At 52.6% G+C, this 16,180-nt stretch overlaps 1 protein-coding gene across 1 annotated transcript in view; it reads right to left on the bottom strand.

Moving 5' to 3' along the window:
* CACNA2D2 (calcium voltage-gated channel auxiliary subunit alpha2delta 2) overlaps positions 1-16,180 on the bottom strand; it is a 148,295-nt gene that overhangs the window by 23,345 nt on the left and 108,770 nt on the right. The window lies entirely within an intron of this gene.

Consider the following 16,180-nt stretch of genomic DNA (forward strand, 5'->3'; position numbering starts at 1 on the left):
GGAGCTTGCTGGATTGCAGGTGCCCAGGAGCAAGGGAACAAGCAGCGCGAGACCCCATAAATCCTCCCCTGCCTACAAAGCAAGCGCGCTCGGCTCTTATCAGATGTACAGAAATGCGTATTCCATCACAGCGCAATCTCGTAGAAACTTTCTCCTTTAATCTTCCCTTTTATCTTGATTTCAAAATCAAAGCACTTTCTCTCTAGTATCCGAGGGGAAAGATCAGCAACCGAGCGCTGGAGTAGAAAATACTCCCGTTCGGCCTCTGAGAGAAAAGGATTAGGGACAATAGGTGGCTGAAAAGAACAGCTAAGAAATTGTGAATTTTCGGTGCAATTTTTTTTTGAGGGGGAGTCGTGCATGGTGTGAGCTCCGTGGTGCCCTGCTGGCCTGAGCGGCTCCAATGAGCAAAGCTGAGTCCCAAATCCTGCGTCTCGCTGCCTGGAGCTCTGGGGCTCTGTTTACCTACCGAGATGGCTGATTAAAGAGCAGCGTTTATTCTGAGTCGCGTTTAAGGCGACGGTGATGAAATATGCATTTCTCTATACCTGATAAGAGCATGTTTGTTTATTGTGGGCCCTGGTAAGATTTATGGGCATCTTTAACTATTCATTGCCTCGTGCGGAGCGCCAGGAGTGCTGCAAACGGAGCAATGAGCGCTGGTGGGAGCCAGCAACACCGCTTCCACAGAATATGTTTCTCCTCAAGGAAATGCCAATATATCAGAGCCGATCTGGACTCTCCCCCGTGTCACCCTGATCCCTGGGCCCTGGCAAGAAGGATGGGTCTGATGGAGGAGCGATGACATGGGCTAGCCGCGGCGGCGCCCGTCCCACGGCGCCTTTCCCCAGCTCCGGCGCTGCCATTCGGGCCCACCCCGATGTCCACGTTGGCGCCAGCCGCGACATGCTGAAGATGCTGCAGCCCTGGCAGTGCATCCCTATGGATGCAAGGAGCCACGCGGCACCCCAGGGAGATGCTCGGCCCCAGCATCCCGCTTGGAGGCTCCATGCAGTGCCTGGAGGAAGAGGAGGGAGAATCCCTGGCCTGAGACCGCCACCACCGAGCTCCCCCACCACCAAAAAATTACCAGTAGGCGACCAAAGACGACTTTATATATGCGCTGCCTGTATATACGCATGGGGAATATAAATCTTGAGCAAGCGCCGTAAAGCAGCCAAGCGTCTCATCCCGTAATAATCTCCGAGACAGCCGATCCCAGCGCTCTTATTACCCCGGCAGCCTTCGGCCCCGATCCAGCAGGCTCGGCCGCCGCGGCGCATCCGTGAGCCGCTTCCTTTCCCCGCGTGAACCTGCCCGCAGCTCGCCGGCGCGCGCGGGCCCGAGGGTTTGGGAGGGTAAGAGCAGAGACTCGGGGTGGAGGGGACACGGCCTGCTGCAAAGCCCACGATGCGATTGCTCCTGGAGGAGAAATCACCGCCCTGCCAAGGAGGGCCGAGCGCAGCTTGGCCGGGCAAGAGCATCGTGTGGCCATCATTGCCGACCCTCTCATCCTCAGGAGCAACATCCATGCGTCTTGGTGGCCCCCAAAGCCGCCCTTGGGGCTAACCAGTGATGGAGGGCTCCAGCAAGGCACCGCTGGAAGATCTGTGCGTTGGTTTCATCAGCGTCCTCAGCAGAAAGGGGGCTCAGGAGCACACGTTGGGCGTCTTCGCCCTGTCCTCCTGTCCTGCCATGGGCTGAGCGAGGGCGTCGCGAGCCCTGCGACGCCGCAGTGGGTGCAAACGGCTTTGAAAACCAGCCCTGAGCGATGCATCCAAATCCTGCTGCTTTAAATCATGCTCGCTCCATACCCCAGACTGCTGGGGAACATATATCATCTATGGGAGCGTATATCACTGCTGGCAATGCCCGGCAGCGCCCTGGGTGTCAAATCAAACCCCATTTCATAAGAATATCTAAAAACTATGTCTCACAATTAACAAAATGGAAACAGGCTCAGAACATGTTGCATCCACACATACACGCAGTCCTTCATCTCTGTCCTTATCATTTTGTCTGTGACGTGCAGTGAACAACCACCAAGAGCGGCCTGATCCCACAACACCAATGCTGGAGAACTTGATGTTCTGCAGCATCCGCCCTCGGTCCCGCTGCCGGAGCGTATTCCAGAGCAATCCAACGTTTTGCGGTTGGAAAGACCAAAGTGAGGGAGGAGGAGGAGGCGAGCAAGAGAACCCCGAGGGGAAAAGCCGTCAAGCAGAACAAGATTTCAACAACTACACATTTCCTGACCTTTTCCATAGCCGTATCTTTAACGTTTCACCGGCCAGCTTGATAAAAAGAAAAAATTAATAAAATAGATTTCATTTGGAAAAAAAGGTCAGGACACGTGTTGCAGGGAAAAACTCATTTTGGTCCATGCCTCGCATCGCGGGGAGGTGGAGACGGACGCCCAACCTGCATCGATTTTCCGCGCGCTCAGACGCCTGCTCCGGTCCCGTGCCCAGTATAAACCACGTTCGCTGGGCTGGATTCTGGGCTTGCAGAAATGGCACAAAGCAAAGCAAAGCAACCCCCTCAGAGAGGTGGTTGCTTCACAGCTACCCGCTGAGCAAAATACTTGGAAAAAGGAGCGATATTGAGCAGCCATTCCCTCCCTGGACACTCCTGGCTTGTCCCAGGAGGCTTAGAAACCAGGGAAAACCAGGCACGGGCTACAGCCACCTGTATCAATGCACTCACACAGCAGTTAAAGTGGATTCCTGTCCAACTTCTCCTCCTTCTTAGCCATTTCCTTTTTTTTTTTTTTCTTTTTTTAATTCGGCAAGAAGAAAATATGATTAATTGAAGTTAGGAAAAAAAACTAAAAAAAACAAGAAAGTGCATGAATGACCGCGATAGCATTGCGCCAAGTTATTAAGCAGTGACAATGGAGGATAATTAGAGCGCCGGGTAAAACACGCCGCGGACGGAGCGGAGCTGCTGGACGCGGACACCAGCGGAAGGAAGGGAGCATCGTGCCTGCCACTCCGGCAGGGGTTGCGGCTCCGGAGACGGGTGCTTCCCTTGGGATGAGCATGTGGAAAGAGGCAAAGGCTTGCACCGGTGCTCTCCCGACTCGTCGGCTGGTGGTTTTGTGTTGAACCTCCGTCATAGCCCCTTGCAGCTGGCTCCTGCCAGGCTAATGCATCCCTGTCTGCTTAGGTAGCCCTGGGAGGGGTCCTTGCTGACCTGCTTTTCTGAACGTTTCTGCTTCTAGGTGTCCCTCGGGATGTGGGAGGAGATGGTTCAGGCCCTGAAAGCTTGAGAAAAGCCTGAGAAAGCACCAGGAGAAGGTTCCAAGCAAGATGCCTGGCTTTCCAAGCCGTGGCTCTGGGGACCCAGCTACCACAAGGGTGGTTGCAATGGCAGCAAGCGGCACCGAGAGCTTCCTTGGCCCTGGGCAACCCCAGAGGGGCAGGAGTCAAAACGTCAGGGGCAGCAGAGCCCATGGGCACGGCCAGGTCCTTGCAAGGAGGCTGAAGAGCCCTGGCCGGCGCTCGATGGGAGCTGCAAGTCCCAGGAAACGCAAGAGCGAGCCCTGGCACGCTGCGGCAAACCGTCCCGTTCCCTTGAAGGCTTTGGGCAGGAGGAACATAAAAATGGGGCCAATGTTGTTGCCTTCTGTGAGCCAGTCACTGCCTGGCATGGAGATTCAGCCACACATTTTATTTCCAAACGAGGTCGGCAGCTAAAATTCCCAATCCCGGCACTGCAGCCCAGCCCGGTGCCCATGCGCACGCATCAAAGCAGTTTCATTTCCCGCAGCCCGTCGATCCCTGAGCATCCCTCTCCAAAACACCCCGGGCATGGCAGGTTCCTGCTCCGCATCGCATCCAGACATCCCATCCTCTGTGCCAGCCCCAAATCCTCCCGCTCCATCAAATTCCTACTCTCCCGCGTCAGAGGCAGCTCTGGGTTCCCTGCTGCTACCGTGGCTCTGATTCTCCCCTTCCAAGATGTTATTTTTACCCTTCTCTTAAAATACAAACGCTAAGAGAGGCTTCTTGACTATATTAACATTAGGAATCTAATCAGCAATCAGACAGCTCATAATTTTCTGATTAGCCCTGATTATACTCAATCTTTAGGAAAGAAAAAAAAAAGGAGGAAAGAGAAAAGAAAAAAAAAAGGATGAAAAAATACAAAAATATTCTATGCTCCCTTCCCCACTCTGTCCATCAGTGAGTGGGATGGGAGCTGCTGGATGAGGCAGGGCTGCCCCATGTCCCCATGGGTGTCTGGGATGACGCTGTCCCCAGCAAGGGCCACTCGAGGACCAGGAGAGCCGCGTCCCCGCCGTCCTGCCCAGCTCGTCGCCGCAGCGCCCGCGCTCGGCAGGCGCAATTAGCTCGAGGTGACCTCTGCAAACGAGAGCCGCGCTCCGCTTCGAGGAGGGAGGCTCTGCGGTTAATGCGATGCAAATCGCCCGCCAGGCAATCAGGGTGGTTTGTAACCACCAGCCCCATGTCTCGTGGCAGGGGGATTGCGCCGCGGCGCAGGCGAGGCGGCTGCCCGCATCCACGAGGATTCGAGGTGTTCCCGGCTCCTGGAAGGCGCTTGGCGCGTCCTGCCACGCTCCCGCAGCTCGCTGCTTCCCAGGCACCGAGGTGCAGCTCTGCTGGGTTCCCGGGAGAGCCAGGAACATGGGAAAAACAACTCCCGAGTCCAGATCCTCATGCAGGAGCAGGGAAGGGGAAAGGAGATGGAGCACAGGGACACTACAGCTCAGTGTTGCCTCGTACAGAAGAACCCACAAAACAGGGATGAAATGGCCTTGGAGACTCCATCCATGACCCCAACAGAGCCATAAGATCTCAAGGAGATGTTTCTAATGTGTCTTTAATAACTGCTGGTGATGAAGTCCCCTTAGGCAATCCAGCCCAGTCTTACAGTTGGGAAGTTTTCCTCCAAACCCAAGGGAAACCTCCCGTGCTGCAATTTCACCCTATTCCTCTTTATCCTGTCGCCTCCGTGCATGGAGGACGGGTCGTTGTTTTTTTTGCGTCTGCAATGGAAGCCTTTGACGTATGTGCCTGTTGTTCCCATGGTTTGCCTCAGCCTCTTCCAGACAAAACAAACCTATTATTCTAATATAGCGAAACGGGGCCTTGTTTTCTACTCCTCTGATTATTCTGCCCATCCTTCTTGTGTCTCTTGAGGCTTTCTCTCCACCTGAAGCTGAGCCCAGCCCTGGCTCCAAGGCAAAGTGCACTCTCGGGTGCAGGAGATGGGCAAGATGGGTGTTTTTCCTCTTCCGGCACCTCAGCCTTTGCTGAGCTGCCCCAAGCTTGCAGCCCCAAGCTTGCACTTCCATTTACTGCAACCTTTTCCACCGTGTCCTCATTTTCTGTTGTTCGAGTGGAGGAAAAAGAGAAAATGGGTAAATCCACTTTTTGAATAACTAACTAAACCTGCAGGAAGCTCTAGGAGGAGTCAAGTAACACAGGGAATTTAACAGCATGTCAACAGAGGAAATTCAGAGGAAATTCAGGGCAAGCTTGTACAAGATGCTGCTCATGGGGACCAACAATTAGAGCCAGTCAACCTGCTGATGAAGCTCCAAATTAACGGTAACCACTGAAGGAAACATCTAGGCATGCTGGAGCAATGAAAGTGATAGCCCAAAGATGCTAGTTTGTGCAAAGAAACAGGCGGTAAATAACACTGTCATATTAGAGAGCAGGTCTATAAATCAGTGGGTCCCTCATCTGTGACGCTGCAACGGTCACGCTGAGTGAAGATGTGGATCCGGGAAGAGCCACCCTGAGCGCACAGGGACCTCACGGAAAGGCGGAACAAAAAGACTCGGAGGATCTGATCGACTTAACGAAGTGACTTCAGAAGGCCAGGGAGGTATAAAACGCAACGCAGAGAAGGTATTTTGCAGCTGCACTACTTGAGTGTGCAAATCTGACGACGAGCGATGCGGTCCCCTAGGGAACTCGAGGCGCCGCAGACGCAATCCTTTCTCTGGGAAACAGGAATCGGGTTAATCGGAGCATCATCGGTTCCGCTTGCCAAGATCAAAGTGCAGCGGAATACAAAATCTGCCACTCACGAACTTCCATCTCCCAAGGAACTGCTTAGGATTAGAAGGAAATTTCAATAATCTGCTGGCTAAGAATGCACTCAGAGTGCAATAATCCTTCACTCGGAACAGCTCGTAGCAGCAACTAATGGGGACGGTAATAAGCTAGGTGGATCATAAACCTGATCTGATCCCATCGCTACCTTATAAACTAGAACAACGGGGGTTATAACTTATCCTGAGGTAACCCAGCATAAGCCAAGGCTGTACCGAGCCATGACACAGGGCCGGCTCCCCCGGAGCTCACGGGCCCTTTGGTGGCGAAGCTTGCGGGCACCGTGCTATTGATTTAGTATTACTCAGTGTAAACGTTTCTAGCTGCTTTCTAAAATCAAGCATTGCCCCGGCGTGGAGAGAGCCATGGGGAGACGGGAGCTTCTGAGCGTGCAATTTCCCGGCGGTTGGTCTGCGGTTTTGCATGAGGAATTCGAGCCGCTGCTCGATGTAGCAGCAAACCCAGGCAAGCAGAATTAACTTGTGCCTTAGATAAGCTGAACCTCGCCATCACTCTGCTCTTCCCAAACGCTCCCCGGGCGGAATGCACCCTGCTCGGGCTGCACGACCTCCCCACGGTTGGAGCGGATGCTGGGCGCAGCGCGCGCTCGCGGCTCCCGTGAGCGTCCGCGAGGCAGATGTTCTCCCCAGCTCGCTGCTCCGCGGCACGTTTAATCGGAGCTGACTCCTTTGCCATTTACGATTGAACACGAGGAGACGGGGAGACGTCCCCTTGTCTTGCCCGGGCACGCCACAGCGTTGCCTTCGAACCAAGCTGCGTCCTGGGCAACCCCCGCGGCTCCAAACGCTGCCGGGGAAGGGGCTGACGGGAGACGAGAGAGAAGGAAACAACAGCACGAAGCGAAGCGACCGCGTGAGCTGAAGGAACAGAGGGGGAGAACTGCAATGCCGAGGCATCCAGGCAACCGCTTTCTTCCAACAAGCTTGCGCTAAAAGGTTAGCTCAGGAGATGGGTGAAAATGTCAACAGTTTTTCATAAAAAAAACAAATAACATTTTTATTTCTTCTCTCCCAAACTGTCCACACATCTTTCTGGCGCATTTATTGAAGAAACATGACTAATAATACTCTTTGGAGGGATGGGAGAGAGAGGAGAGGACATGTCTCATTCTAAAAGCAGAAAGTCCAGGCCAGCGTAAGGGTTGAGATGATCTTTTCGGTCCAGGAGCCCACCTTTGTCCACATTTTTGTGACACTCCACTCCCAGCCAGCTAATATCTTTGCTTTTTACATGGCGAAAGCCAGGCACAGAGCAGGAACAGTGCAACACAAGAGCTAGGACCAGCACCCAGCTTGTCCACCTCTTCTACACACACAAAATCAGTAAGATATGGGAAAAAGAACCCATGATAATATTTTTTCCTTCCAAATTCACTACAGTTTGGAATAAAATAGCCTTAAAACTATTATTTCCCGAATTCTCCTGTTGGCTGCTCTTCCTCAGCAGCTGGTCTGGGGTGTCCCTGCCTGCTGTCCGGAGTGCCCCTCGCACACCTTGCCTGCGTCTCCTCACTCCCTTCTAGGCTGGGACACTCCATGGCACCTTCAACCCCTTGCACGCCAGGTCACGCTGCACAGAGCAGCACTTCAACAACACAGGAACCCCCAAAACCTGCCAGTCACAAGAGGCAGCTGCAGAAAATCAGGGGCAGCTTGTTCTTCCTGGCACATTTGAAAGGCAACCTGGGTGGTTCAGCTTGACTGAGGATGATCCCAGCTTGGAGGGAATCTGGGGTAACCGCAAACAGCTGAAGAGGTTCTTCACTAGGACAGCAAGTTTTACTGTTTATCTATGTGTACATAAAACTTGCAGCCTAATATCTGCTTCTTCCAACCAACCTGCAAGCAATATCTCTTTGACCTGAGAGAAAGCACCTATCCTTTCCTCTAGAAGCCACTGCTGCCGGGCACCTTCGCACCAAGCATGGGCTTCTGACCGGGCCTGGCTGCTGCCTTGCTGGCGTGATGGCCTCTCTGAGCTCTGCCCTTTAATTTTACAGGTCATAAAAGTGCATGTTAGGAGAGGAAGAGGGAAAGCAAGAGAGCTCCTTGTGCAGGCTCTGCGGCAGAGGAGCCAGAGGCGCCCCCGGCTTGTCCCGCGTACTTGGCTGCACCTCTCTCCAGCCACGCCGGACAAGCTCAGCGAAGGCACCTTCCTCCACTGAAGGGGAACCCAAGAAATCTCAAAAATACCGATATTATCAAGAATACCTTTAGCCCACAGGGTACAAAGACAAACCAGATGGTAGAAATCTTCCTACAAGCCCAGGAAAAAATGCCCAAGAGACCTAAAAGGCTGTTTGAGGCACAGCACCCCAGGGGCCCGGCTCCCCTTGGCAAGACATGGCGCAGGGCCCGCTCGCCTCTGCGCGGCAGCGCTCCGGGGCCTGGGGAGCCCTGTGGTGGCATCGCTCCAGCTCGCTATCACTCCCAAAGGGAGCTGAGCTCTCTCTAGACACCCCCACTACTGCTGTGGGCTTCTGATGGCCACGTCTTGCTGAGGGCCACAGGGGTTGGCAAGTGAGCAGCACCCCTAGCCCCATCTCACCCTTGTCCTCAAGCCCTGCCTCCCTAGACCACCTCTGGGAGAAGGGGAAACCCTCCCTTTGCAGTATATGTTGCTCTTAATACCAATTAATCCCCTATCGATTGCCAGCTTAAGTGGAGCTTAGCTGCTTCTTGCTGCCCGGTGGAACTGTTGATGCTCGTGGACCTCCTGGGCTGGTGCGGGGACAGTCGTGGAGGTGACAAGGGCTTGCACAGAGCCGGGACAGGTCTTCTCTGAAGACAGACTTGCTGCCTGGAGAAACAGGCTTGCTCCCAATGGAGACACACCAAGGATACCACCGCTGAGCAATTCACACCAGGCTAGTGAGAGCGTGTCGGCAGAGATACACCCTCCAGATATACCCAACTCAAGGGCACTAAGTCCATTTCTCTACTTAAAAGGCCTCCTCCTCCTAAGTTCAGAAGATCTTAGCAGCGAGATACATGCCCACCATGGATGCTACCTCCTGAAGCTCTTTTCCTGACCCTGCAGAGAGCCTCATAATGCAGAGCTGTATGAGGATCCAGAGCAATGTGTAGGATCTGTCCTACACAGCACTTTTGCTGCATGCCCAGCGGCTGCCACTACATGCCCAGCTCGGAACCAGGAGCCCCCCGAGCCCCTTGCAGCCCACCCCAACTCCAGCGATCCAGGCCGCTGAGGCTGTGGAATCTCAGAATGTCCCAGCAGGTGTCTCCACAAGAGCTGGTGAAGTTTCCATCACCAGAACAGGCCTAGAGGGCGAGTCCTCGAAGATGTTGGGAAGTCGCTGGTGCTGTCAACCCTCCCTGCTTGCTGTCTGTCACAGCCAGGCAGCGTCAAGGACAACGTTCAAGTCCCGCAGCGCGTTTCCCTCACACACACTGGCCACAAGCGGCGGAGAAAAAGCATTGCTATGGGAACAGGATATCTGAGGTGACAGCAGGTGGCCTTGGCAGGGTCCTCGGAGGACAGGAACATAACATTGCCTTCCATTTTAGGAGGTTCTCCCAGGTTCAAGCAGACCTGGGAGAACATGGTCTGAAGGTGGCTGTGCTCCAACCCTCATCGGCAGCAGGTCCAGCAAGGTGCTGCTGGGGCAGGGGCCAGAGGCCAGGCCTGAGGGACACCATCGGAGCCACCTCCACTGCCACCCACACCCGGCTTGGGGCTCAGCAGTGCACGGGGACAGGGAGTAACGGGATTGAGCAGCGCCCAAATAACGGGGATGGCAATAACAGAGAAGGCAGAGGTTTATGCAACGTGGCATCCTGGCTTTGTCAGGCGGGGAGGCCACTGACTTTAGACAGCTCAGGTTGCCCTCCAGCTAAGGGAAAAGTGATAACTGAGCAGTGACTTGGCTCGTCTTTCAGACGAGAGGCCAGATTTCAAATGGAAGCAGAGCTGCAGGCCTGTCTGAGGAGCTCCAAGGAGAGCTCTTCACGGTGCTCGATGCCCCCAGCTGCCTCTTGGTTCAATAATGCAATATATTTTCAAGCACATGCAAATCCCTACTGGGGATCCCTACCGGGCCTCACCCTCCATGACTCGCTTCCAAAATTAATTCAGCACCTAAGTCCAGAATTAGCAATGAAGCTTCTCAAGCCCTGAGGAAAATGGGCATCAGCCTGAGGCAGCTGGACCCAGGAGCATGGTTGCTCCAAGGCTTGAGATCACTTCTTTGCTCAGTTTAGACTTTCTACAACCTCTGTCAAGTCATTTAATCTCGGCAGGCCCCAGCCGTTCTTAAATGAGAGGTAAAAACTTGTCGTCTTATGGAGAGCGCTGTCATAAGGCACAAGAAGATAAGAGCAGCACCAATGAGTATTTTTCATTATACAGGTTGACCAAAACAACTAAAAAAACAACTGACAAGTCAAAACTGTTGTGCGCTGACCAGAACATTCCACTTAATATTTTCATCTCAATAAACCACAGGAACACACAGCGTTATTTCCAAGGTATTACCAAGGACTACCTCTGCTTCCAATCACCTCATTCTACTCTTTTCCATTTCATTAAAAAAAAAAAAAAAAAAAAAAACACCTGATAAAACATGCCCTCCTGACTGGTATAAAATACAGAAGTCAAAACAACCCCTCGCAGCAGCAGGACTCTGTGACGAAGAGCTGATGTCAGAAGCACTGATGCTCTGGTAGCTTCCACCGACGCAACCCTCACAGCCGAAGGCTCCTCACTTGGGCTGAGACAAGGCGATGGCTTTTTAATTGGCAAACTGTGCATATCTGCTGCCCGGTGTTTACGAGGGGCTCCAGCTTGGTGCTAAGCTATTGGCCAGTTAATTGCAGAAGAGTTAGCTCCTGTCTAGAGTGCTTTAACCTTGCTGCTCACATTCAGCTCGGCAACGGTTTAAAGTCCAACTCGGAGGCACTTGAGGGTAATAAACTGCAAGCGGGGAGGGGGAGAGACACACTTTACTGTTACGATTCTGCAAAGGTTTCTGTTTTCTTTCTTGTTATCCTAATAACCCTTTTATAGAGCACGTTGTTGGCAAAGCCCTCTGCTGAGGCAGCCGGTTCTGTGTAGGCACAAGACAATTTGCAAAAGCAATAAACTGACATTCAGCTGAAAAAGCCTGCTAGAAAGATGAGCCATCAGCAAATCCCCCTACACATCCGTGGCCTTAAAGACACATTGGGTTTATATTGCTGTTATAAAAAAAAGCAAACCCAAACAAACACGCTCAGTGGTGGCTGCAGGCTGCATGGGCAGAGACAGGCTGCAAAGCAGCCCCAGCTCTGCGGTCCCTCCTCTAGCCCCTGATCAACCACAGGCACCCGCTTCACAAAAATCCCGTCGGAAACTGCTAAGGAACTGACCTAAAGATGGGTCGGCTGATGGCCTCTGCTCCTGCTGTTAGGATGATTTCCCAGGACTGCCAGCCTGTGGTGGTCAGAGGCCTCCAGGCTGGAGCTGTTCATAGGAAACGACTCATTTGCTCAGGGGTTGACGCTGCACTTGAGATTAAACAGCCCTTCTCGCTCTCCATGTTTACCACCTTGCAGCATTTGCAGACAGCATCCTTATCTCTCCTCCGCCTTTGGCTTCTGACTCACATTCGCAGGTAGATGTCCCAGCAGCAACACCATTGCATCTCCATGTGCCCATGTCACCCCTTTTAGGGACAAAGCTGGGACAGCTAATATCATCACATCTCCATGTGCCCATGTCATTCCTTCTTGGGGATAAAGTCAGGACAGCTAATACTATCACAAGTCCATGTGCCTGTGTCACCCCTTCTTGGAGACAAAGCCGGGACAGCTAATACCATCACATCTGGATGGATCCATGTCCTGCTCCTGGAAGCTGTCACCCATCGCAGGGGTGGCTGAGAGCACAGGTATCGGCTCCTGAGCTGTTGCAATCTCTGGGCCCGAACCAGCGCAAACATTACAGCTTGCACTGTGCTGCACTGTAAATCATGACATCTCACTAATGGCAACACGTCCCCTGTGGCTGTCTCTGCCACAGGACGACACAGGCTGCGTACTTCCCCCCTCGTTCTGCTGGGCTAAACACGCCAAGGTCTCCTCATACAACAGTCCCCTCAATATCCTGGAGGTGTCTGTACCACTCCAGGGGAAACCGGTCCCTCTGGGACGAGGACGGGACATGGACATGCCTCATCAGGACCCTGCATGAGGCCGTGATGACCTCCGTCTTGCTGCAGGGGAATCTCATCTCTAGCTGCTGTGTCCCTCGTCCATGAGCACATTAGCGGCTCACAGCATCCTATGATGAACTGTTACAGCTCAGACTTTCTCATCTCCTGTTTCTGGTTGGTCAACCCCAAACTTGCACAAGAAATTCTTGTGCTCGCCCATGCACTGTGCTATCCTTTTATCCCATTCTCTTTGTGTCTCAAAGACGGTGAGACTGTCTCAAGGTCACCGGCTCCTTCTTGGAAACAGCTTCATCCCTCTCCACCTTCACAAGGCTTGTGTCTCCCTCACAGATTGGACTAGCAAAACCGTTTTTTTTGCCCAGGCCATTAATCAAAAACACAAAACAAGATCTGGAGACTGGGGGAATGCAACAGTAACATCCCTCAGCCTTAATAGCCCCATGCATCCTAGTTCTTTCTGCAAGGACTTCATTGTATTCAGAGTGGACATGCATGAAATTTAGCATTAAAGGGTCTCTGGACAGCCAAGGACACAGGTCTCCAAAGAATAAGTCATCAGCTAAGGTGTAAAGAAGAGCAAAATTTATTGCATTCAGTGCCAGGCCAGCTACAGAAATCAAGTCTGAGAAAATAGAGACATATTACCAGGGCAAAGCCTACCACAGAGCTTTAAGTCTCTATTTTTACACACGGCTAGTCCTACTAACATTATTGCAGGAGCTGAGGGTTTTTTTCTTTTTTAATGGGAGAGCTATTTATGGACAGCTCATCTAACTGTTCATCATCTTCCTAGGATCCCGTTGGAGGAAAAGGGCTAATAACTCAGAGGCCTGCTGGACATGAAAGGCAAACAGATGTCAATGTGAGCAGGGAGAAGATATGGGGAGGATCTAGGTGTGCACCTAATAACCCCACTGATAACCCTACTCACGCTGAGCCAGATGGCTGAGCACGCAGCGAATGACCCTGCTCTTGCTTTGTGGCACTGTCACCTTCCCTGCCTGGACCAGCACTGGCGTCAGGCCTCCACAAGCACAATCCTTCCATCCATGTAGTGCACCCCCATGTCGTTTTGCCCACCAAAACGCTTTTCGGGAACTGTCACTGATAGCCTGGAGGGGCAACCAGCCAACTAAGACCAGGAGAACATGACCACAGGGCTGGCCATGTCCACCCTTCTGCACCAACGCTCCAAGCAGAGCCCTGCATCACCACGGGCCAGGCCTGCTGGTGGCCCATCTTGCCCATGCCCAGTGGATGCAGGAGAGCGCTCGCTAATCAGGAAGGGGGCCCAGGAGCCGGGAGAGCAGGTGGAGCCAGGGAAAGCGGCAGCTTGCAGCTTGCTGGAGTCCTGGCAGCTCTGCTCTGCAGTTTGTCAATGCTCCCTCTGCTTAATCGTCTTTTCAAAAGAGCATCTTGGTTAAATAGGATGATTCCTATTAAGATAATTAACTCCTCCAGTAAGATCTGAACTGACCTCCTTTTGCTTTACTCTCTACAACCCCGTTCAGCCAGACCCCCGCTCCCTTCATCCCCCGCTGCTTGGCCATTCTCACAAGCTCCATCATCTCTTTCATCCCTTCCTCATCACTGACTCAAAGCTGCCCAAATCCTTACATTAAGCTGGCTTCCCTCCCCTACACAGGTATTTGCCATTGCCAAGCTGCCCATTTTAATCTTTTTTATGGCCTCCGCATTTCTTTCCCCTATAAGCAGCCTCCGGTCCCTCCTGCCCATCATGCTCCCACCTCTGCATAGACTCAGTCCCTCCTTCTCTTCCCCAGCATTCTACAGTTGTCCCAAAGGACCCCAGTCTACTGTCTTCTCATCGTTGTGCAAGTTCTTGACCTTCATCCCCTAAAAGCCCCCTGCTTTTAGAGAAGGCCACCGCAGTCTGACCTGCTCTACTTGCAGCCCAGCTACCTGCAGAGTTTTGATTGCAAGCACCGACTGCAAGAGAAGACTGAAGCTAAACCCTCCTTCACACCTTAGCAGCTGGTGCACTCTCGTTTCCCTCCTCGCCCACTTCTCCAAACAGGGCATCTTTCTGGAGCAGAAACTTCAGTGCAAGGGGGAGGGTTGAGATTCTTTTACATGTTTCGTATCCCTCTTACTTAAAAACGCTTTATGTAGCTGTCAGATACCAAAACGAGATTTTTTTTTTCCTCTTTAGCAGTTTTTGAAATAAGGATGCTATGTAGGATCAATTTTTTATAGCAGTAAAGTAAAGGGGGGAAAATAGCAGCAATTTTCTCTTTTGAACATGGCCTATTTAATGGCATGGATGTCACAGTGCAGCTTTATCCAGAGAGAAGGAGAAAGAGCCACAAAATGGCACTGTGGTCAATCAAAGATTTCTACACTACAATCTGCGCCCCCATCTCTCCCAGAGCCAGTCGAGATTTCCATCACTTCTCAGGTCCTTCCTTCCCATCTCTCTCCCCTCTCTGCAGCCCCAACAGAAGTTAAAACACAGCAGTAAGAGGCAAGATCCAACAGCCCCTCTGCAGACAACACCGGCGTGCCAGATGCGGCCCCTCCGCCTCTTCAAAAATTTAATTCTCATCATTGACAAGGGAATTTGGGACTTCACCTCTGGCCCCGATTAATCCTATCCACCATTAGCTGCACACAGGGAGGACATGCGGACCTCTGCCTTTGAACAGGACATGTTTTTAAATGTCAAACATCTCTATATCCCACATCTTGCTCTTGAATCTGCATTTGGCTTTGGAAGCAGTGACTTTGAGAGATGCCAAGTCCTCCTGCAGGGACCCCACACCTCTCTCCTCCCTTGCATGGCCACGCTGTTGGCTTTCAGTGCAGCAAAGTGATGGCTCTTCCCACGGTGATGCCCCAAGTGATGAGGCTTCCACATGGAAGGAAGGCTAGAGCTCCTCGCTCGATCCTGCTGCGTCCCCAGCTCCTCATGCCCTCTTCGATGGGAAAAACGTGCTCCCAGCCCATGCCAGTTCCCAAAACAAAGGCTTTCCTGGGACAAGGACAAGAAGTGGGGTTGATATGGAGAGGAGGAGCCAACGATGACGTCCTTGCCCACGAGCCACAGCTCTCTGAGTGCCTCATGCAGCTGGTGGGAAAATACCTACAAGTGGCCTTGAAGCAGGGGCAACTTTTCCCCCACTCAGGTGCCCTGCTTGGCTTCCCTCTGGGAAAAGGCCACAGGGCTACCACAAAGGGGTGCCGGAAGCCCACGCCAGGAGGCCGGGGCTGGAGGCTTTGGGGGCCAGCAGCCCTCTCTGCGGTAAGGCTGGTTGGAGCTGCCCGCTCTGTCCATACCATGTGAAAATTGAGGTGGCATCTCAAAAAAGGACCTCAAAATATCTCTAGCCCAACTTCCTGGTCAAGGCAGGGTGCCACCAGGTGACTCAGAACCTTATCCAGTCTGGTTTGGAAAACTTCCAAGAACAAAGGGGCTTAAAGAAGAGAAAGGAGCAAGGCAATCAAGGCCACCTTGGCCAAGCAGTTGCCACCAGGGCCAAGCAACCATGGCCGGACCGGTAATCCCAGCAATGTTAGCTCCTTTGGGCTGCAGGAGCACCCACAAGGAGCTGCCCAAAATCCAGACAACAATTGCACTGCGCTCGGAGGCCCGTAGAGAGAAAGCTCTGGCCATGCACAACCTCTCCAGGTCCACGGGTGCTGGTGGCACTCAAACAGCAGCACACACGAGCTGCACTACCTGCCAACAGATGCATCCTTCCCCTCGCTCAGTACCGAGCCTTCGAAATAATTAGCAATTCTGCACTACAAAACATTGTCCCAGTAGGATAATAAACTCCAACATCTGTCAGAAGAGCTAGCGCCTATTGAATTGCCAAGAGAAACATTTTTCTTCTCATTCAATTCACAGCTAAATTGAAAACAACCCCAGAAAGTA

Source organism: Tinamus guttatus, unplaced genomic scaffold (genome assembly GCF_059628265.1).
Source record: "Tinamus guttatus ecotype Peru unplaced genomic scaffold, ASM5962826v1 Tinamus_guttatus_pri_ptg000026l, whole genome shotgun sequence".
In the NCBI taxonomy this organism is placed as follows: Eukaryota; Metazoa; Chordata; class Aves; order Tinamiformes; family Tinamidae; genus Tinamus; species Tinamus guttatus.